General features: G+C 39.8%; 1 pseudogene; it reads right to left on the bottom strand.

Annotated features, from left to right (window-relative positions):
* Positions 1-7213: 7213 nt before the first annotated feature.
* On the bottom strand, positions 7214-23522 carry LOC130856937 (olfactory receptor 2A12-like; annotated as a pseudogene).
* Positions 23523-24200: the final 678 nt, after the last annotated feature.

The following is a 24200-nucleotide window of genomic DNA, read 5'->3' as shown; positions in this document are numbered from 1 at the left end:
TCCCACTCCTGAGCATATATCTGGAAAAGACAAAAACTGTAATTTGAAATGATATGTGCACCCCAATGTTCATAGCAGTACTATTTACAATAGCCAAGGCATGGAAGCAACCTCAATGTCCATCTACAGATGAATGGAAAGGAAGATGTGGGGTGTGTGTATATATATATGTATACACACTCACAAACACACACACACACACAATGTATACAACTCAGCCATAAAAAAGAACAAAAAATACCATTCACAACAATGTGGATGGACCTAGAGATTATCATACTAAGTGAAATAAGTCAGAAAGAGAAAGATAAACACTTTCTCAGTGATATCACTTATGTGTGGAATCTAAACTATGACACAAATGAACTCATCTATGAAACAGAAATAGACTCACAGACATAGATAACAGACTTGTGGTTGCCAAGGGGGAAGAGGGTTAGGAGTTTGGGATTAGCGGCTACAAACTATTACAGGTTAAATGGACAAACAAGGTCCTACTGTATAGCACAGGGAACTCTATTCAGTATCCTGTGAGAAACCATAGTGGAAAATATTTAAAAGAATGTATGTATATGTATAAACTGAATCATTTTGCCATTCAGCAGAAATTAACACAACATTTTAAGTCAACTATACTTCAGTTAAATAATTGTTTTAAAAAAGAAATCCATGGTGAATGACCAGGGGGTGACCTGTGATATAGAAGCAGATTCGGTCTGTGCCCTAGTTCTTGATACAGAGTTCCTAAATCCTTTGTAATTTCCTAAGTGATATGGGTGGTAGGATGGTCTTTTGTTCTAATGAGATGACTCTTAGCAGCCTCTGGACAGCTTCAGGATGAGGTCTGCTCCCCAGGGAAGACCAAGCCTCGGTTTGACACTTGCAACTTCCAGCCCCACCACCCAACCTCTGGGGAGGGAGGGGGAGCTCAAGATTGAATTTATCACCAATGGCCCCTGATTCCATCAATCAGGCCCACATAGTGAAATCCCCATAAAACCCCTAGACTGCAGGGTTTGGAGAGCTGCCAGGTGGGTGAACACATAAAGATGCCAGGAGGGTGGCGGGTCTGAAGAGGGCACAGAAGATCTGTGCATCACCCACACATACCTTTAATAAATTTTGTCAACATTTATTAAAATCACTTTGCATGAATTCAGCAAGCTGGTCATTCTTATCGTCCTACACTACTCTGCAAAATTAGGACTACCTTACATACTTTTTTTTTATTTGAACTGAATATACAAAGTAACAGATTTCTCTTTGGTGGAGGAGGATTGGGGAATGAGGCGAAAGCAGAAGAAATATGATTGCTGTATTTCAAGGAACAGACCTGCAGGAGCACATGACCAGTTTCAGAGCAAACAACTTGGTGATGAAAAAAGAATCAGGGACCTAATCTATTTGATAATTTACACTAGATCATACAATTAGACTCACATCTCTGCATATCAACTATACTTTTGGTGCTTTCCTCAAAATGTCATACTCATGATGAATAAATTTTAAAAGTTTTGTCAATGAATTTTAAAAAATCTTACTGTTAAATTCTTCCTCTTACAAGGAAGCTCACAGGTTGCATTAAGTGCTCTTCAAACTCAGCTCAATCTCATTGAATATTCGGCTACCTAAAGTCACCATTATAAAGTTAACTTCCAATAATATCTGCATAAAGTAATTTATAAATGGTAATAAGAGAATGATTATTAGATACAAATAAACATGTGTATTAATATACAAAGAAAATATGCAGATGACTATAGTTCTTGCTTTTGTAAGTGGCCATGATATCCTATTTGATATCTATGGCTTTCTTCTTCAATCTTCCATTCTTTGTCCTCAGTCAGAACTTCAGCTTTTCTGGATGATTTACCTACTGCATTACTCAAATTTTCATTACTGATGGGTTCCCTGTCCTCAGTCATCCTGCCTGTTTTTAGGTACCTACAGTTTTCCATTAACCTTTACTATTGAGCATGGAAGTACTAAGAATGGCCCCCAGAGAATCCTGAGAGTTCTAAACATAGTCCTCCTTGCTTCAGCTGTGCAGCAGTATACCCCAATTTCCATCAGTACTCAGCATCTTTCATTCCAGCCAGTAGATTTTCTCCTTATTGTGCCTGCTGGTTCAGTGGTGTAAGGAACAGAACCAGCCAGATTCATATCTCATCTTGCAATTCAGTGGGACCATTGTTTTTTGTCCACTGGTGGAAACACTCCCTACAGGGGGACTAGGATCTCCAAGCTAGCAGAGCTCAGAGTCCCTGGGAAAGGGAACCAATATTCTGTGAGTGAGTTATTGGGTGTAATAGTGAGAGAATCCACTCATACTTTCCCTGTTTGATTCCCAGGTCCATGCATTCTGGCTATGGGGGAAACAGTGCCAGGTGGTTTCTAGTCAAAACATAAACTTAACTTTAAAGCAACAGGTAAGATAGGGTCCTATTCTTTCAAGGTGTTTTTGTCCACTTATGGCCATAACTGAGTCTTCATAAGCCATTCCACCTTTCAATTAGGCCAGCCGCTTCTAAGTGTTGCAGCTTAGTTGAGGCCGTTAATTCTATAATTATGAGCCCATAGCTGTAGAATGAGTTCCTTGATCAGGGGCAATGCTGTGGGGAATGCCTTGATGGTGCATTAGGCACTCTGTGAATTCGCAGGTAACGATGCTAGCAAAAGCTTCATGGGCAGGGAGAGCAAATCCATATCTAGAATCTATCTGTTCCTGTGAAGACAAATCACTGTCCCCTCCCTGATGAAGGAGATCCAATGTAATTAAACTGCCACAGGCGGCTGCCCGCTCTCCTGGGGAATGGTGCCACGCAGTTGGTCTCTGCTATTTGCAGATGAAGCACTCATCAGTGGTGGTCGCCAGGTCATCCTTGGTAAGGGGAAGTCCACGTTGTTGAGCCCGTGTGCATAGCCTCCAGCCCTACCACCATGGACATTTTGCTCGTGTGCCCACTGCACAAGTGTCTGGGGGAGAAGGCTGACTGACACCCACAGAGTGTATCATTTTTCCACCTGATTTGTCCCCTCTGCAGCTGATACCCTTTCATGAACATTCATGTGGGACACAAATCTGAGGAAATGCATCCACATACGTCTGCCCCCTTCCCAACCTTTCCTGCCACCAATCTTTGAATCTTGTTGTGGGGTAGTTACTTAATACCTTTCTCTAGATTTTGCATTTTCCTATGGAAATTAGTGTGTTTAAACTTTCTGTCTTTAAAAGGTTTAATTTGGTAATCTGTATCTCTCTAAGAAATTACCATTTCATCTAAGTTTCCAGTTGTATTTGCATAGGGCTCAGCAAGGTAATCTCTTGTGATTTTTGACTCTTTCCTCTGTTTCAATGGTTTACAATAACATTCACTCTCAAAAGAGAAAACAGAGGTGGGGAACTTAAGTTTCTTGTACAAGAACAGCCAATAAGCGGATGTTTACCAATCTGCCCACACAGAAACTTTGAGATCATGAGTACAGGGATGGGTCAAAAGGGCAAAGAATTTGGGGAGGCAGACATTTCAGTTTAGCAGCAAAGCATCTCCCCCAAATGGCTGACCTGAGTCTCACCAGACAGGCAGCCAAGACCCAGTCTGCCATTATCTTTCATTAAGGAAACAGTTGGGGAGAGGAAGTGAAAAAACAAAAAACAAAAACAACAACCCTTATAGAAACCAAATTAATAGAGAATTAATATAACGTTTTTTAACCCCACCTCTAAGTACCTATAGGCTTCCTAAGAACTGCTGGTTTGTGGACGGCAAATTCCATTGAGGACAGGGGTTGTGACTTCCTTTCAGTAGTGCCACGGATCACTGATGACAGCTGACAATCAACGGCGCCCATCAGTGAACTGCAGGGAAGCAGAGACGGTGGTAAAGCTGCCTTAAAAGGTTGGTAGGTTCCTTGATTTCTCCCTTTTCCACCAACACACCCAAGCCATCACCTGCTCTTGCCTCTTTCCTCATCACATCTTTCAGCATCTCCCCATCACTGCCACCATGCAAATCTAGCACCTTTAAAAATCATGCCTAGGTCTCCCCTACTAAGTGTTCCTCTTCAATCCTACCCCCTCATCAGTACTCCCAAGCCATTCTTCTGAAAATACTGTGTCACCCTCTCTCCTCTACCCCATACCTCATCCCTGGTTCTTAAAAATATAGGTTGTTTACCTTTAAGATAAAAATCTATTATCATCCTGAATTACAAACTCTGCTACAATCTGTCCTAGGAGAGAGACATATAAAACCTCATCACACTTTACCCACAAGGCTCACCTGTCCACTACCCTGGTCCCTGACTCTAGCTGCACAAGAGCCACCAGATAGACTCTGCACCTTCTGGAAGGAACTCCAACAGCCAGGAAGACCTCTTCCAAAATATTCAGTCAACCCTGTTCCCCACAAAGCAAGAAACGGGAAGCTCTCAATAGTTGGCAAGTCCTAACCAGTCACATAGCTCCCTACACCCTCCCCAGATGGAGGGAACACCCCAGCAGCCCATGGGACCCTTCACTTTCTGCCTGAAACATTCTGAAACTGCTGCCTGGAACTTCACCATAATATCAGTGCAGCAGTACTCACCTACACAAATGTCCTGCCTAGCCCAGCCCTGTTACATCTCTCAGTAAATGCTTTAGAACTATACCACCACTCAAATTTGCACCTAAGTACTAGAGACAAAATCTCAGTCTCACCAGAAATTCACAACCCTCTAGTCATTTATTGTTCCCAGACTCTCATTTCTCATTAATCCCTCTGCTCGTTCCCCAACTGCACAAATCCCTGCTTCTCCCTTTCCCCAGTTCTCCCTCTCTTTGTCTTCTCAACTTCAACCCCAGCAACCACCTGTCCCAATATCTTGAACCTGGAATTCTCCCTGGGATGCCACATCCCCTATAGCTCTCCAAAAGGGAAGTTCTCTATTCTCACTCCTGGCCTGTAAGTTCCCTAACATTCTCATCCCCAATGACCTTTCCTCCACTCCTTTCCAGGCACCTCAAGTCACACCCACAGTGGAGCTTATCACCCATAAAACCGTATCACGTCCCCAGTAAGAATCTAAGCCTTCCCACTGTGCTTAACTTAAACACTTCTTTTATGGCTTTTCAGGACTGACCTTTGCCTACCTCTCAATGTTATTTCTACCTCACCTGCTCACATTCCTGTGACCACAAAAGCCTCCTTCCAGCTTTGCAGACAATGCAAAGTTCTTTCCTGACTTGAGGCATTTTTACTTGGTGTCCTCTTGCCATAGGTGCCCTTCTCCTGGTTGTTTCCCTGGGATACTCTTTCTCCTCCTCAAATATCAGCTAAATCTTAATTCCTGACCAAGACCTTACCTGTCAGCTCTTGGTAAGTAGGTTTCCTTCCTCCATCCTTCTGTATCACAAAACATCATTTGTTTCCTGGGAGTTTTACAACTTCATTTTTAAGTAACTAGGCTTAATTTCTATTTCAACCTACCATTCCACTGGTGGGAGAAATATATCAAACTTCTTAACTTTCCCTTCCTCTCTCCATGACTATAAACTCTAGAGGGCTGACAAAGTGCTAAGGTATGCAGTGGTAGATGGGAGTGGAGTGAGGTGTAGTCTGGTCTTCTGTGTCCAGCACCCACTGAGAGAACCTCACTTCTATGAGGTCATCAGTCTCCACAGGTCACTGTGGCATCTTCTTGGGTTGTGGTATTGTAATTTCATGACTGTAAATCTCTCCATGTATCTGTCTTAGGTTCCACGGGGTCTGATACTGGTTGGTTCTTTTTTTTTTTTTTTTTTTTTTTTTATAGTTGTGGCACACGGGCTTAGTTGCTCCATGGCATGTGGAATCTTCCCAGGGCAGGGCTCGAACCCGTGTGCCCTGCATTGGCAGGCGGATTCTTTACCACTGCGCCACCTAGGAAGTCCTGGTTGGTTCTTAATAGATGCTCAAGAAAAACTGGAATCGACTCATCCCCGAGACCACTGGGCCATCACGGAAGCCCAAAAGAAAGCTGGATGCCCATGCTAACTCTGCCCAGGGCTCTTATAAAGCCTCATAGGTCATTTAGGTTCCTTCGAAGCATAAGAGGCGCTACTATATGTGTTGCCCAAATGGGCAGCAAACATGCAACAACTTTTATTCTTCTATGGTTTCCTAATTCATCTTGGGGTTTACAGAAGATTCACAAGTTTATTACATTTGAGTTTCATGCACTGCACTTACTGTGACAAAATTTTAGAGACATCAAGGTCTTGGAGACATTTTAATTTGCGGTGCTCATTCTACAGATAAGTAAAGTAAAATCCAGAAAAAAGAAGTAAAATGCCCAAAGTCACAAAACAAGTTAGCAAGACTAGGAGTAGAACCTGGGTCACTTAATGTTGGATTCTGTGTCCTTCCACAAGACAGTACAGACTATACCATGTCAGCCCCATGAACCACATTGGTTCCATGCACCAAGTCAGATCTGTGGGATATGTTGGTTCCCTATACCATTGGCTTAATTTTCAGTGTTGGCCACAGATTTATTGTTTACATGTACCACTTTGATTGCCTACATCACCTTGATCTTCTACCGTGTCCACGTACCATGCCACTTATTGTTACCATGTTTATGCTGTTTACGTGTATCCTATTGGTTCCAGTGCCACCGTGGTAGATTATATTATCATTACTTGCTGCTCTCACTGTAGGGGGAATATACATCCATATCCATTGCCAGGTGACTTGCATTACTTCTCTATGGAAAGAAAATACTTCCTGCCCTTTGGCAGCAGGCTTAAACACAGGACTTGCTTTGGTCAATAGGATGTGAGCAAAGACACGTGTGTTACTTCTTAGCAGAAGCTTTGAGAGTCATCATGTATTTTGTCAATTGCTCCTTTCTCTTGTTAGAAGAGTGGCATGTACCAGATACAGCCTCCTCCCTCAGGCTGGATCCAAGAGTCCATTGGCCGAAGGCCACAGTCTCCTACAACTGAAATAGAACATAAGCAATAAACAAACTTTTGCTGTTGTAAACCAGTAAGATTATGGTGTTATTTCTCACTGCACCACAATGTAGCAAGTTGATCAAAACGGTTGTGTTGGTTTCATGTACTACATTTGCTCCACTGAACAAGTACTATGTTGGTTCAAATGTATAATATTGGTTTCGTGCTTTACAGATGGTGTCCCTTTCCTGAACATTGGACATTCCATCTCAGGCCCCTCCTGTCTTCCGTTCACCAGGTACTTGTTCCCCTCCCCATCACTCTGAGGAAAGCCCTCTTAATGTCCTTGTTCCTCAGAGTGTAGACCACAGGGTTAAGCAGGGCAGTGAAGACATTATAAACCAGTGAGATCTGCTTGTCGTGCTCAGGGGAATAGCTTGAATTGGGCCTTATGTAGATGTAGATGGCTGGACCATAGAAGAATGTGACCATGGTCAGATGGGAAGCACAGGTGGAAAAAGCCTTGCAGCAGGCTTGTATGGACTTGACCTTGAGAATGGCCTGGACAATACGGATGTAGGAGGCCACAATGAGGGAGAGTGGGGCAACAACCATGAAGACACTGATAACTAGGTCTAGCATCTCAATGAGGCGGGTATCCATACAAGCCAAGCTTCATATTGAGGGACCCTCACAGAAGTAGTGGTTGACCATGTTGGGCCCACAGTATGGCAGCCTCATGGTGAGAAAAGTATGGATCAGAGAGAAGAAGAAACCACAGGCACAGGTCCCAGCTGACAGCCGTGTGCACAGGCCCCAGCTAAGGATCACAGTATAACGCAGTGGGTAACAGATGGCCACGAATCGGTCATAAGCCATGACTACAAAGACAATGCACTCACACAGGCCCAGGGCACTAAACACATACATTTGTAGCCAACAGCCAGCAAAGGAGATGGTCTGAGATTGAGTGAGAAGATGCACAAACATCAGGGGCATGGTGGTGGTGACAGAGCCTATATCCAGCAGGGAGAGGATACAGAGGAAGAAGTACATGGGAGTGTGGAGATGCATATCCAGGCATATCAGGGTGACGATGAGCCCATTGCCAAGGACTGAGCTCAGGTAAAGGAGAAGGAAGGCAATGAAGAAGATCCTGTTTGTCGTGGGGTCACTGGAGAAGCCAAGCAGGATAAATTCAGAAACCCAGCTTTGGTTCTGCCCTGGAGGCATCCACATGGTGACCTATAAGAGAATCACATTCATTTAAATGTCATCTAAAATATGATAGTCTAGTAAAAACTGGAGGAAGGCAGGCTAGGATGTTAATTGTGGATCCACTGCTCACATTCTGCCTTACACCAGTGACTTAACCTCTCTGAGCCTCAGTCTCCTCTCCTCATTAGAATGTGGCTAATAATACTCACCTCTCAGGGTTTTTATGAGGAGTCAGGGAAATGTATATGCTTATCTGATGCCTTACAACACTAAATAGCAATAAAATGCTCATTTGCAATCTCCCCAGTCTTATTCCCCATCCTTCAGTGGACAAACTTATCTCTCAAGTATCTAGCAACAATCAACTCACACCACATCCGCTCCAGTCCCCGAACCTGCAGAGGTGGCCTTCCCCTCTGCCTTAGAGATCATTTGTCTGGATGTGCTCCAAGCCTCTCCTCACCCTGTAAACATTTCTCCTTTGGCAGCTGACAGGGGAGGCATTATCAATAGAGGTTGATGGAAGGGCAATGTGATGATGGCAGCAGGAAGGCACTTATGTTGGGCTTCAATCCTCCTTTCTCACTTACTCAGCTGGAGAGCCAGTGGGTTGGTGTGGACCACACACAGTCACACTCAGGGCACACATGCTCTCGCCACCCAGTGGTCACTTCTATGGGCACTCTGGTCTGTGCCTCCACCCCCACCCTCAGTAGCAGATGTGTATTCCATTGAGAATCACACCCTCTTTGTAAAAGTCTGAGCTCAATCTTTTTTTAGGGGAGAAAGGAAGTGTGTCAGGTGAAGGAGGAGGGAGAAATGTATCTCCTAAATCCTTAGTGCCTTCAGTGTGTACTCTTCTCAGGCATTAGGTATCAGCTGGTTTTTTGGGTTTTTTTGTTTTTGTTTTTTTTTTGATTGTTACTTCTGGATCTCTTAGAGTTCTCTTTTATCTCTTATCTACCTTTTACTAGTTACCAATTCTGTATACTAAATTTCCCTATTCATATTACTGATGTGTTCTGTCTCCTGCCAGGATCCTAACTGATACTGCTATTACATCTATGAGGAGTGAGTTTGATAAGAAACAGAATATTACATATTTATAAGCTATCTATCCATAAAGTAATTATTAATTACAAAAGTAAAAAGTAGTAGCTATCAGTGGAGAAACTGGACAACATCTTAACTGAGTGATTACAATTCATATCACCAATAAGGAGCAGATAAACACAATGTATCTTCACATGTGAAATCCTAACACTATATTACCTATGTATTACTTCAGCCAAAAAAACCAGAACCTGAATCTAATCATGAAGAAATATCATAAGAACCTAAATTGAGGAATATTCTATAAAATAGTTAGCTTCTAATCTTCAAAAAATATCTATCATGAAAGACAGAGAAAGGCTCAGAGGGGAGAAAAAGATGGCGGCAATGTAGAGGGACGTGGAATGCATCCCTCTCCACAGATGTATTGAGAATGCACCAAAAGACGTAATAATTCCCACAGAGAACCAACTGAACACCAGCAGACGACCTCAGACACCAGAAAGGACTGCAAGGATCCTGACATAACTGGTAGGGAGGCATCTACGATGGCTCAAAGAGGGTGAAGCGGCTGAGCTGTGGCAGATGGGAGGGAGTGAGAAACACATGGAGGGTCTGCACCGCAGCTCAGCATTCCTGGACCGAGACATCGATTCACGGCTGAACAGAGGGTCCAGGAGTGGGAGTGTGGGAACTGGAGAGCTGGTGCAGGGTGAGAAAAATTGTTGCCAGTAAGGTGACGGACTGAGAGGACAGGAGGGAAGAGGTCCGCGGCGAGGAGTGCCTGCCCCGGGAGCTGCCTGGCCATGATGGCGACTGGATGCTGTAGGCTCACAGGCAGGGGGGAGGAGCTGTGGGCATAGACTCTCTCTCTCTTTTGGCGCCTCTGCAACAGGCAGAGGAGAGACGCCCCGTAGGCCACCTAAGGTGCTCAGGGATAATAAGTACCCTCGGGCACTTGGGCGGGGCTGGATTAAAACCCCTTGGAACCCGGAAGCAGGGAGGTTACAGAGAAGAAAAAAAAAAAAACCCAAGAGAGGCCCAACTCTGAGACTTTCTGTTTACACCTGAGCCACCGGCGTCCCTCTGCAGCAGGCAACTCCAAGCCCCACTGAAACAACAGTGCACCACTGCTCACTCACTCCCAGGGAAAGGAGCCACTATCGTACCCTCTCCCTCCCCACACACCGAAGCTTACAGATGAACAATAAAGGAAGCTCTGCTGGCCACAGAATAATGCAAAAAAACCCAAGGCGAGTAGAAGGACACATAGCTGAGACTCTAAGAAATATTAGTATCAATCCTATTGAACTGGTCCATTCTGGGATCAGTTCTGGATTTTTCTTTTCCTTTATTAATTATGATCTTACTCCTAAGGGATCTAAAATTTTTATAACATAATTTTGAATGTTATTTTTTATTCTATTTTTTTTGCCTTTTTATATACTTCTATTTCTAGCTAAGTTTTTGGTAGTACGGACAATACATCTCTCATACTTTCCTTTCATCCCTATCTTTTATACATTTCTATTCCTTTCTTTTTATTTGCATATTTCCAATCACACTATGCTCTTCTGTTCCCCTTTCTCCCATCCATTTTTAGTTTATTTTATCTTAACATACTTATAAGCAACACTATCGATCTGTTCAGACTCCTTGCTCTATTCTCCAGATGACACACTGCCTTGGTATTTAATATTAGGTTTTTGTCTTTATCTTAGTTCTTAGTACAATTGCCTAATTTCACTCTGAGAATCTCCATTCTGTCTGGTGGTACTCTAGCTCTTTTTTATATTTGATCCTAGCTTAAAAAACCTCCCTGGATTAGTGTTTGTATGTGTAAGGTGTTATTTGTTTGTTCGTTTGCTTTTGCTTTTGTTTCTGATGTGTTCTGTTTCAGTTGTCAATTTCTGTTGGGTTTTTCTTTGAATATCTGATAGCATACTGGGGTTCTGTCAGGTCTTTCCAGAACCTTATGTCCTAATGGATTCAGTAATTGTGGGTCTTATACATGTATGTGTTTCCTAGACTTAGTATTTGTTTAACCCAACACTTGGACACTAGTCTGAGGCTTGGACAGTCTTCTATAAACACCTCTATCGCCAGGACAAGCAACCCCAAAAGTTTGGACAAGCATGAGGAAACAAAGAAACCCCATGCAGGCAAAGGAGCAGGAAAAAAAACCCACAAGACCAAATAAATGAGGAGGAAATAGGAAAAATACCTGAAAAAGAATTCAGAGTAATGACAGTAAAAATGATACAAAGTCTCGATAACAAAATAGAGAAGGTACAAGAAACAGTTCATAAGAACTTAGAAAAACAAACAGCAATGGATAACAAAATAACTGAAATTAAAAATACTCTAGATGCTATAACCAGCAGAATGACTGAGGCAGAAGAACGAATAAGTGAGTTGGAAGATAGAATGGGGGAAATAACTGCCACAGAGCAGGAAAAAGAAAAAAAAATAAAAAGAATAGAAGACAGTCTCAGAGTCCTCAGTTATAACATTAAGCTTACCAACATTCGAATTATAGGCATCCCAGAAGAAGAAGAAAAAAAGAAAGGGTCTGAGAAAATATTTCAAGAGGTTATAGTGGAAAACTTCCCCAACTTGGGAAAGGAAAAAATTAACTAAGTCCAAGAAGCACAGAGGGTCCCATACAGAATAAGCCCAAGGAGAAATACACCAAGGCACATATTAATCAAACTAATGACAATTAAAAACAAAGAAAAAATATTAAAAGCAGCAAGAGAAAAGCAACAAACAACATATAAGGGAAAACCCATCAGGATAACAGCTGACCTTTCTACAGAAACTCTGCAGGCCAGAAGGGAATGGCAGGATATACTGAAAGTCCTGAAAGAGAGAAACCTACAGCCAAGAATACTCTACCCAGCAAGAATCTCATTCAGATTTGAGGGAGAAATCCAAAGCTTTCCAGACAAGCACAAGTTAAGAGAATTCAGCACCACGAAACCAGCTTTACAACAAGTGCTAAAGGAACTTCTCTAAGTAGGAAACACAAGAAAAGGAAAACACCTACAGATACAAATCCAAAACAATTAAGAAAATGGTAATTGGAACACACATGTCAATAATCACCTTAAATGTAAATGGATTAAATGCTCCAACCAAAACACACAGACTGGCTGAATGGATACAAAAACAAGACCCTTCTATATGCTGCCTACAAGAAACCCACTTCAGACCAAGGGATACATATAGACTGAAAGTAAGGGGATGAAAAAAGATATTCCATGCAAATGGAAGTCAAAAGAAAGCTGGAGTAGCAATACTCATATCAGACAAATTAGACTTTGACGTAAAGACTATTACAAGAGACAAGGAAGGACACTACATAATGATCAAGGGATCCATTCAAGAAGAACATATCACAATGGTAAATACCTATGCCCCCAACATAGGAGCACCTCAATACATAAGGCACATGCTAACAGCCATAAAAGGGAACATCGACAGTAACACAATAATAGTGGGAGACTTGAACGCCCCACTTACATCAATGGACAGATCATCCAAACAGAAAATAAATAAAGACACACAAGCTTTAAATGACACATTAGACCATCTCGACTTAATTGATATTTATAGGACATTCCATCCAAAAATGACAGACTACACTTTCTTCTCAAGTGCACATGGAATATTTTCCAGGATAGATCAGATCTTAGGTCACAAATAAAACCTCGGCAAATTCAAGAAAATTGAAATCATATCAAGCATCTTCTCAGACCACAACGCCATGAGACTAGATATCAATTACAGGAAAAAAACTCCAAAAAGTACAAACACATGGAGGGTAAACAATTCACTCTGAAACAACCAAGGAATCACTAAAGAAATAAAAAAATATCTAGAAACAAATGACAATGAAAACACAACAACCCAAAACCTATGGGATGCAGCAAAAGCAGTTCTAAGAGGGAAGTTTATAGCAATACAGTCCTACCTTAAGAAACAAGAAAATGATCGAATAAACAACCTAACATTACACCTAAAACAATTAGAGAAAGAAGAACAAAGAAACCCCAAAGTGAGCAGAAGGAAAGAAATCATAAAGATCAGAGCAGAAATAAATGAAAAAGAAAGGAAGGAAGCAAGCAAAAATAAATAAAACTAAAATCTGGTTCTTTGAGAAGATAAACAAAATTGATAAACCATTAGCCAGACTCATCAGGAAAAAAAGGGAGAAGATGAGAATCAACAGAATTAGAAATGAAAAAGGAGAAGTAACAACGGACACCTCAGAAATACAAAAGATCATGAGAGACTACTACAAACAACTATATGCCAATCAATTGGATTACCTGGAAGAAATGGATAAATTCTTAGAAAAATACAATCTTCCAAGACTGAACCAGGAAGAAATAGAAACTATGAACAGACCAATCACAAGTACAGAAATTGAGGCAGTGATTAAAAATCTCCCAACACACAAAAGCCCAGGACCAGACGGATTCACGGGTGAATTCTATCAAACATTTAGAGAAGAGCTAACACCTATCCTTCTCAAACTCTTCCAAAATATAGCAGAAGGCAGAACACTCCCAAACTCATTCTACGAGGCCACCATCACCCTGATACCAAAACCAGGCAAAGATGTCACAAAAAAAGAAAATTACAGACCAATATCACTGATGAATATAGATGCAAAATTCCTCAACAAAATACTAGCTAACAGAATGCAAGAGCACATTAAAAAATCACACACCATGATCAAGTGGGGTTTATCCCTGGGATGCAAGGATTCTTCAATATACGCAAATCAATCAACATGATACATCATATCAACAAATTGAAGGATAAAACCCATATGATCATCTCAATAGATGCAGAAAAAGCTTTTGACAAAGTTCAACATCCATTTATGATAAAAGCTCTCCAGAAAATGGGCATAGAAGGAAATTACCTCAACATAATAAAAGCCATATATGACAAACCAAAAGCCAACATCGTTCTCAATGGGGAAAAACTGAAAGAATTCCCTCTAAGAACAGGAACAAGACAAGGGTGTCCACTCTCACCATTATTATTCAACATAGTTTTGGAAGTTTTAGCCACAGCAATCAGAGAAGAAAAAGAAATAAAAGGAATCCAAATTGGAAAAGAAGAAGTAAAATTGTCACTCTTTGCAGATGACATGATATTATACATAGAAAACCCTAAAGACTCTACCAGAAAACTGCTAGCACTAATTGATGAGTTTTATAAAGTAGCAGGATTCAAAATTAATGCACAGAAATCTCTTACATTCCTATACACTAACAACAGAAGAGCAGAAAGAGAAATTAAGGAAACACTCCCATTCACCACTGCAACAAAAAGAATAAAATACCTAGGAATAAACCTGCCTAAGGAGGCAAAAGACCTGTATGCAGAAAAGTTCAAGACATTGATGAAGGAAATCAAAGACGACACAAACAGATGGAGGGACATACCATGTTCCTGGATTGGAAGAATCAACATCGTGAAAATGACTGTACTACCCAAAGCAATTTACAGATTCAATGCAATCCCAATCAAATTACCAATGGCATTTTTCACAGAACTAGAACAAGAAATCTTACGATTTGTATGGAAACACAAAAGACTGCAAATAGCCAAAGCAATCTTGAGAAGGAAAAATGGAGTTGGTGGAATCAGGCTTCCTGACTTCAAACTATACTACACGGCCATAGTGATCAAGACAGTATGGTACTGGCACAAAAATAGAAAGGAAGATCAATGGAATAGAATAGAGAACTCAGAAGTAAGCCCAAACACATATGGGCACCTTATCTTTGACAAAGGAGGCACCAGTATACAATGGAAAAAAGGCAGCCTCTTCAATAAGTGGTGCTGGGAAAATTGGACAGCAACATGTAAAAGAATGAAATTAGAACACTTCCTAACACCATACACAAAAATAAACTCCAAATGGATTAAAGACCTACATGTAAGGCCAGACACTATAAAACTCCTAGAGGAAAACATAGGCAGAACACTCTATGACATACATCAAAGCAGCATCCTTTTTGACCCACCTCCTAGAATCAGGGAAATCAAATCAAGAATAAATGAATGGGACCTCATGAAACTTAAAAGCTTTTGCACAGCGAAGGAAACCATAAACAAGACTAAAAGGCAACCCTCAGAATGGGAAAAAATAGTTGCCTACGAAACAATATACAAAGGATTAACCTCCAAAATATACAAGCAGCTCATGAAGCTTAATACCAAAAAAGCAAATAACCCAATCCACAAATGGGCAGAAGACCTAAATAGACATTTCTCCAAAGAAGACATACAGATGGCCAACAAACACATGAAAAGATGCTCAACATCACTTATTATCAGAGAAAGGCAAGTCAAAGCCACAATGAGGTATTACCTCACATCGATCAGAATGGCCATCATCACAAAGTCTAGAAACAACAAATGTTGGAGAGGGTGTGGAGAAAAGGGAACTCTCCTACACTGTTGGTGGGAATGTAAGTTGGTACAGCCACTATGGAAAACAATTTGGAGGTTCCTTTAAAAACTACAAATAAAACTACCATATGATCCAGTCATCCCACTCCTGGGCATATACCCAAAGAAAACCATAATCCCAAATGAAACATGTACCATAATGTTTATTGCAGCACTATTTACAATAGCCAGGACATGGAAGCAACCTAAATGCCCATCAACAAATGAATGGATACAGAATATGTGGCATATATATACAATGGAATATTACTCAGCTGTAAAAAGGGATGAGATGGAGCTATATGTAATGAGGTGGATAGACCTAGAGTCTGCCATACATAGTGAAGTAACTCAGAAAGAGAAAGACAAATATTGTATGCTAACTCACATATACGGAATCTAAAAATGGTACTGATGAACTCAGTGACAAGACAAGAATAAGGACGCAGATGCAGAGAATGGACTGGAGAACTCGAGGTTTGGGGGGGTGGGGGGTGAAAGGGAAGCTGAGACGAAGTGAGAGAGTAGCACAGACATATATATACTACCAACTGTAAAATAGATAGCCAGTGGGAAGTTGTTGTATAACAAAGGGAGTTCAACTTTAGGATGGAAGATGCCTTTGAGGAGTGGGACAGGGAGGGTGGGGGGGGGGAGTCGAGGGAGGGATGGAATACAGGAATATGTGTATAAACACAGATGATTGAACTTGGTGTACCCCGCAAAAAATAATAAATAAATAAATAAATAAATAAATAAAAATCTATTTAGATCTTCAAAAAAAAAAAAAGAAAGAAAGAAAGGTTCAGAATCTATAATACATGCAAGGAGACTAAAAAATATATATAACACCTATTTCAAAACATAATCCTGGAAGGGCGAATGCTATAAATAACAGTAATTTTACAATTGATAGAACTGAAATATGAATTAGATTAGTTTTGATAGTGTATCAATGTTAAATTTCCTGTATTTGATAACTATTGATACCATCAATATAAAAAAGAATATCCTTATTCTCTTACATCTTAGGAACTATTCCCTGAAGTATTAAAAGGGTAAAGGAACATGATATTTGCAAATTATTCTCAAATAGTTCTGGAAATTATAACACCAATGCTAAAAAATTAGTAAATCTTGTTATGGGACATACAGAATTTCTTTGTAGTATTCTTTCAGCTTTTCTGAGGGTTTATAACTTATTTCCAAAAAAAGTTTTTGAAAAAAATTTTAATGTGAAATAAAAACGTTTTCAGACAAACAAAAAGTGAGAGTATTCAAGGGAGTTCTTCAGGCAGAAAGAAAGTGACAGAAACACAAAAAGGCAAAAAGGAATGAAGACTCCCTCAAGGAACGGATAAATATAAATTAACAATGAATATAAACCAATAATAAAGTTTTCTGGGATTTAAACAAATGAAAGAGTAAAGATTATGGTAAGAATAGCATAAGAAATGGAAGGGGTAAATAGAGTTTGTGTTCTAAATATTTAGCATAATTGGAAAAATTGTAAAACTAATCACTTGCATTAAACTGATAAGTAAAAGATTTACGTTAAAATATCTAGGAAAATCAATAGAAGAATAATGTATCTCCAACAAGCTAAAATAGGAGAAAATGAATTAATAAAAATGTTCATTATTCCAAAATAATGCTCTTTTGAGAGAGCGAAAAAAATCAAACAAAATAGGCAGCTCAATAAAAAAAAAGTGGAACTTAAATATGTAGGTAATTACTTTAAATGCAAAAGGACTAAAAATTTTAATCAAATGCATATTTTCAAACTGTCTTTAAAAAAAACCCTACATATTATTCACAAAAAACATACCTTGTTCATTCTGCCATATATAAAATATCAAATTAACATGTTGTTCACTTTAAACTTAATCAATGTTACATCAATTATATCTCAATGAAGCTGGGGGGAAAAGGAAATACACCTTAATATAAGGCTATAGACGTGCTAGGAAGAAAATATACCATGCAAATATTAACCAAAAGAAATGTAGCTTCATGAAACATTTGTGAACTTTGACTATATGCTGCATAACAAATGTAAGCTCAAAATAATCCAAAGGATGAAAATCATTCACAGTATACTCTCTAAACCTTGAAATTGGCTAGGGATCAATTTCAAAATAAATATAATGGGTAATTACCTGACTCCTCTGAAATTAGTATACACTTCTAAATAATTTATGGGATAAAAAAATCAAAATGGAACTTAGATTTTTTTTAAAATATGTTAAAATATATGATTATGAAAATAAAACATTATCAGTGCTTAGGGGGAGTTTATAGCCTTAAATGCATATTTTTGAATATTTTTAAAAGGCTAAAAATTAATGAGCTAAACTTTCATCTCAAGAAGCTAGAAAAGGAGCTCCAAATCAAACCCAAAAATAAGTTGAAGCAAAGAAATAATAAAGATAAGAGCAGAAGACAAGGAAATGGTAAACAAACTTACAATGGAAAAAAATCAACAGAGCCAAAAGTTCAACTTTGAAATAATATTTATCCTCAGCAAGACTGATAAAGAAAAATAAATGAAACACAAATTACCAACATCAGATGTGAAAAGGGAACATTACTATAGATCCTACAGTCATTCAAAAGCTAATTTAAAAAATTACAAACAATTTTATAACAACATATTTAACAACTAAACAAAATGGACAAATGAAAATAAAAATTACCAAAACTGATAAAGAAGAACTAAAAGTCAGAAGAGTCCACTGACTTTCCAAAAAACTGAATCTATAATTTCAAACCTTCCTAGAAAGAAAAATCTAGACCAAGACAGCTTTATTGGTGAATTTTTCCAACATTTAAGAGAGGAATAATACCAATCATAACAAACTCTTTCAAAGCATAGGAAAAGAGTGAAAATTTCCCATCTCATGTTATGAGACCAGAATAAACTCAATAACAAAAAATAACAAAGACATTACAAGAAGGAAAACTCATAAATGAATCTCATTGGTGTTGTTGTGAAACTCCTTGACAATATATTAGGAAATTTAACTTAGCAATATATTAAAAAGGATAATATATCACAATGAAATTGGCTTTGTTACAAGAATTCAAGGTTGGTTTACCATTAGAGAAGCAAACAATGTAATTCATCTGATTAATGGAAATGAAGAAAAATTATGTGATTAACTTAATAGATATAGAATAAGCATCTGATAAAAGTCAGCAATCAATTAAGTTTGAAAATAAACCTCTTAGCAAAGTAGAAATAGAAGGGAACTCTCTTATTGTGATAATTATTATCTCCAATAAAAGAAGCAACCTAGGGCTTCCTAGGTGGCGCAGTGGTTAAGAATCCACCTGCTAATGCAGAGGTCACGGGTTCGATCCCAGCTCCAGGAAGATCTCACATGCTGCGGAGCAGCTAAGCCCGTGTGCCAAAAAAAAAAAAGCAACCTACAGCAAAGGTCATGCTATATGGTGAAATACTGATAACTTACTCGCTAATATTAAAAGTGAAACAAAACCATTCACTATTACCATTTCTATTAACTATTGTACTAGTGGTCCTAGCCAGTGAGATAAGTGAAGAGAAAGAAATAAAAGACCAAAGGATTGGAAAGGAAGACACGAAACTGTCATTATCTGCAGAACACCTGATTGTATAGGTAGAAAATTTAAAAGAACCCAAGGACAAACTGAAATTAATAAGTACACAAAAATCCAACATGTTGCTCTATACCAGAAACTAGAAGATAATTTATAACAGTATTTTTTAAGCTCTTTATTGGAATATAATTGCTTTACACTCTTGTACCAGTTTTTGAGGTACACCAAAGTCAATCAGCTGCATTTATACACATATCCCCATATTCCCTCCCTCCCACAACTCCCCTCCACCCTCCCCGTCCTGGCCCTCTAAGGCATCACCCATCATCAAGTTGCTCTCCCTTTGTTATACAGCAACTTCCCACTGGCTATCTATTTTACAGTTGGTAGTATATATATGTCTATGCTACTCTCTCACTTCGTCCCAGCTTCCCCTTCACCCCCCGCCTCCCCAACATCATGTCCTCCAGTCCATTCTCTGCATCTGCATCCTTATTCTTGTCTTGTCACTGGGTTCATCAGTACAATATTTTTTTTTTTTTTTTAGATTCCATATATATGAGTTAGCATACAATATTTGTATTTCTCTTTCTGGCTTACTTCACTCTGTATGACAGACTCTAGGTCTATCCACCTCATTACATATAGCTCCATTTCATTCCTTTTTATAGCTGAGTAATATTCCATTGTATATATATGCCACATCTTATTTATTATAAAAGTATTTTAAAAACAAAACTTGCAGCAATAACGCTAATAAAATATGTGTAGAAAAACATTATTTAGAGACATTAAGGTAGACCCAAGTAAATGGAGGACTCTGCCATGTTCATGCATGGGTTGGACAATTCAACATTATAAGGATGCAAAATTGATTTATAGATTCAATGCAATCTGATCTAAACCCCAGCATTTTTTTCTAAGAAAATTGACAAGCTGTTTACAACATTTATAAGGAAATTCTGAAGAATCTTGAAGGAAAAAACCAAAGCTGGAGGACTTACCAGATATTAAGATTTACTATAAAGCTGCAATAACTAAGCAAGTATGAAACTGGCACAAAAGTAAACAAATAGATCAATGGAACAGAATAAAGTCCAGAACACCCATGAATATATAGTCACCTGACTTATGACAAAGTTGATCCTACAATGCAATGGGGTGAGCATGGTCTTTTCAACAAATTCTGCTGGATCATGTGGATCTTCACACAGGAAAAAAAATTTTTTTTGAATCCTGCCTCACATGGTACACAAATATTAATTCCAAATGTATTGTAGATTTAAATGGTAAATATAGAACAATAAAATTTTTTGGAATTGAATACAGATAAATATCTATGTCACCTTGCAATAAGCAGAGATTTCTTAAACAGGACACAAAGAGCACTAACTATAGAGAAAAAAAGGATAAATTATATATTTTTATATAATTATATATATAGACAATTACAAATAACTCTATACATAATTACATATAATTACATACACAGATTATATTAAAATGAAGAATTTAAGATTTGTATTCAGAATAAAGAACTCATATAAATAAACAAAAAAAAGGCTGCCCAATAGAATAATGGTAAATTATTTAAAAAGACACTTCACAAAAGAGTCTATCTAAAGAGTAATTAATCAAGTGTAGAGGTACTCAACATCACTAGTCATCTAGAAATTTGAAATTAAGACCACAGTGCAACAGCACTACACAGCCGCCAGAGTGGCTAAAATGAAAAATACATGTGTTGGCAAGAGTAACCAGAACTTTCTAATACTCCTGATGAGAGATTAAATTTGTAAAATTCCTCTGGAAAAGGTTTAGTGGTTTCTCTTAAAGTTGAACATATGCATTCCACATTACTCAGCAATTCTATTCCTAACTATATCCCCACATACTTATATACACTTACATACATTCTAGGAAAGACATGTACAAAAATGTTCAAAACACTAGTCAAAATAGCCTAAACTAGGGAACTACCCAAGTTTCAACCAAAAGTATAATAGATAAAAACATTGTTGTATATTCTTATACAACAATGGGGAGGGTAAAGACTCACAGGAGACATCAGGCCATCCTCAGTCTTCACTATCCCTGTCCCCACATCCTCACCTGACCCATGGACCACCCACACATCCCTCAAAGCCATCCATCCTTTGCCCTGGACAGGAGCCCAGCATTTTTCACCCAAAATCCTACACAAGCCCCTCCCTGATCTCCCTGCCTCTGGACTCTTTCCTTTAATGCATTCTCCATAAGGACTACTGCAAGTGATTGGTCAAAATACAACACTGGTCCTGTCTGTCTCCTGCTGAAAACCCTTTAAGGGTTCCCAATGCCCGACCACATTAGACACATGCACAGAGCCCTTCCTAAATGATCTGCCCCTTGCAGACGTCTTCAGCCTCAGCACCCACCTCTGTCCCCCGTCACATTGTTTCCACACAAGCATAGTCTCCATACAAGCATGCCCAGCTTCATGTATGTCTCTACCTCTATCACACCTTCAGACCCTTGCCTAGGTCTCTAGCATGGGAGAGCACCAACCCCTGCATCCCTGCTGCCCCCACACACTCTGCTACACATCCAACCTTTATTCCCACATTAGCACTCAGCTCAGCTTCCCACCAGAAAGCCTTCCCAGACCTATTCCACCATCTCCCACTCCCAAACCTTGATTAGATGCTTTATTTCTCAGAGCCCCTTTTACTTATTGTCAAGTTATAACCTTAGCGATCCTAAAGGATTCTGATATAAAGGTTGAGGTCTAATATCTTGGGAAAACTTTTTCCCTCTCACGTTAACTTTATTCCCACTAATTAACTTGGGATATCTATAATAAAGTGTAAATAAAAGGGTGATTATAACCTGCCTTTCAGTAATAATAATAGCTAATGTTTAACTAACAATTTCTGTGTACCAGGCATTGCTACACTAACTTTATCTCATCCTCACAACAACTCATTGGGTGAGTACTAGTACCTCCATTCTTACAAATAAAAAAGAAAACTAAGTCACAGAGAAAAGTGCATGATTCGCTCCAAATTATACGCTTTGTGTTAAGGACCTGGGATTTGAACCAAGGCAGTTTGGCTTCAGAGCCAACTCTTAATCATTATCTGCTCCTTCTTCTGGTGAACAGGCTCCAAGTGGGAGGGGTAAAGAATGCAAACTTCCCCCATCTGCTCCTCAAGGTCAGCTTCCTGAGGTTTGGCACAAGATACTATCGGGGTTAGAGGGATGCTGGCACGTAAGCACAGAGAGGACCCAGTGACTGAGTGACCTGGCTCTGCTTCTGACTTCTGGCCCCAAGATGCCTGGATCCCACCCAGAACCCCAAGCCCAGTGACCATCTCACCCCTCAGGTATCCACAGAAACAAGTCACGAAGGCACTGTCACTACTTCTGAAGGGAAAGACTGAACAGGAAATGCCCAGGGCAACTGAGCCCAGTGAGCCAGGATTCCAGGCAGCTCAGTCTCCAGGAAAGTGCTAGGTTTCTGCGAGGCGGAAGGCTGAACACCCTGCCTTCTCTCCATTGTGCAACTCTTTGCACTTGGCCAGGCCAGCCCTGGATCCTGAAGGCCTTGCTTGCCAGGTCTTCAGGTGCAGATGGAGGGAGCTTCAGCCAGCCCAAGCTCCTCCCAACAGACCAAGATGCTGAGGCTTTATGGCCCTGCTTCCTTACCAGGCTTTCCTGGGAGAGTGGGGGGAGGGCCATCCTCCTGCCTCCTGCCACCACCATCCCTGTCCCTGGTGGGGATGCCAAGATGGGATTCTCTGAACGTTGTCAACAAGAACCCCACAAGGAAGAGGCCCTTGGGGACAGAGCAGGAGCACACACTGATAGGGGAGGCATACTAACCTATTTCCTTTCCAGCTTTCTGGGGGTATGACCAGCCCAGGGGAGAGGCGGTTGGTACCTGGTCACCTTGTAGAAATGCCAAGAACTGAAGGCCTCATGCTGATTCCCCTCTTACCTCCCAAACCCCTGTGCCCCACTTGTCAGTCAAACCATGTTTGAGTCACACCATGATTCCTTACTGAACTACCTTGGGCAAATCCTAACCCTCCTCCATTCCCCACCAGAGCAACACCTTGGACATAGGGATAATTACCAGTTGACCATGGAGCACTGACCTTGTACAGATCTTGAACCAGGTCCGGGCAAACAACATCTGGAAAGTGGTATCAGCTGCATATTACATACAAGGAAGTTGAGGCCCAGTGGAGACAGGAACTGGCCCAAGGACTCACATATTCTAAGGGCACAAATAGATTTTGAATCAGGGTCTATCATGTTCTAGTGCCTGTTCTATTAAACTTGCTTTCATTCTGCTTCAGTTTTCTCTTCTGTAAAAGAATAATAATAATATTTAATAACCCCACCTTTCTGGGGTTGCTGGGAGAATTCAATGAAATGATGTGTTGAAAGTCCTGCACTAGTCCTGGCCATGCCTCCCTGGCCATGCTTTCCATGCATCCTGCCTTCTCTCTGGGCCTCAGTCCCCCATCCATTCAGGAAGAGAAGGAGGTGTCTCCTTGTCAGCCACACGTCACCAGAGTCAATCACTGACTTTTCAGAAATGTTGTGGGACGGTGTTAAATGAAGTAATTATTAAAGTTAAATTATATAAAGTATAATTAAATTAAGTATGTTAAAAACAAAGACCAGTGGACCCTGAAAGCCTTATGCCAAGTGAAAGAAGTCAGGCAGAGAAAGACAAACACTGTATGATCTCACCTATAGTGAAATCTAAAAACATCAAACTCACAGAAACAGAGAGTGGAGTGTGCTTGCCAGGAGGGAAAATGGAGAGAGGTTGGTTAAAGGGAACAAACTCTCAGTTATAAGATAGTAAGTTCTGGGGATCTAACCTACAGCATGGTGGCTATAGTTAACAATACTGTATTGTATACTCAAAAGTTTGTATGAGAGTAAAGCTTTA

Source organism: Hippopotamus amphibius, chromosome 1 (genome assembly GCF_030028045.1).
Source record: "Hippopotamus amphibius kiboko isolate mHipAmp2 chromosome 1, mHipAmp2.hap2, whole genome shotgun sequence".
Lineage (NCBI taxonomy): Eukaryota > Metazoa > Chordata > Mammalia > Artiodactyla > Hippopotamidae > Hippopotamus > Hippopotamus amphibius.
This window is presented reverse-complemented; position numbering and strand designations above follow the sequence as displayed.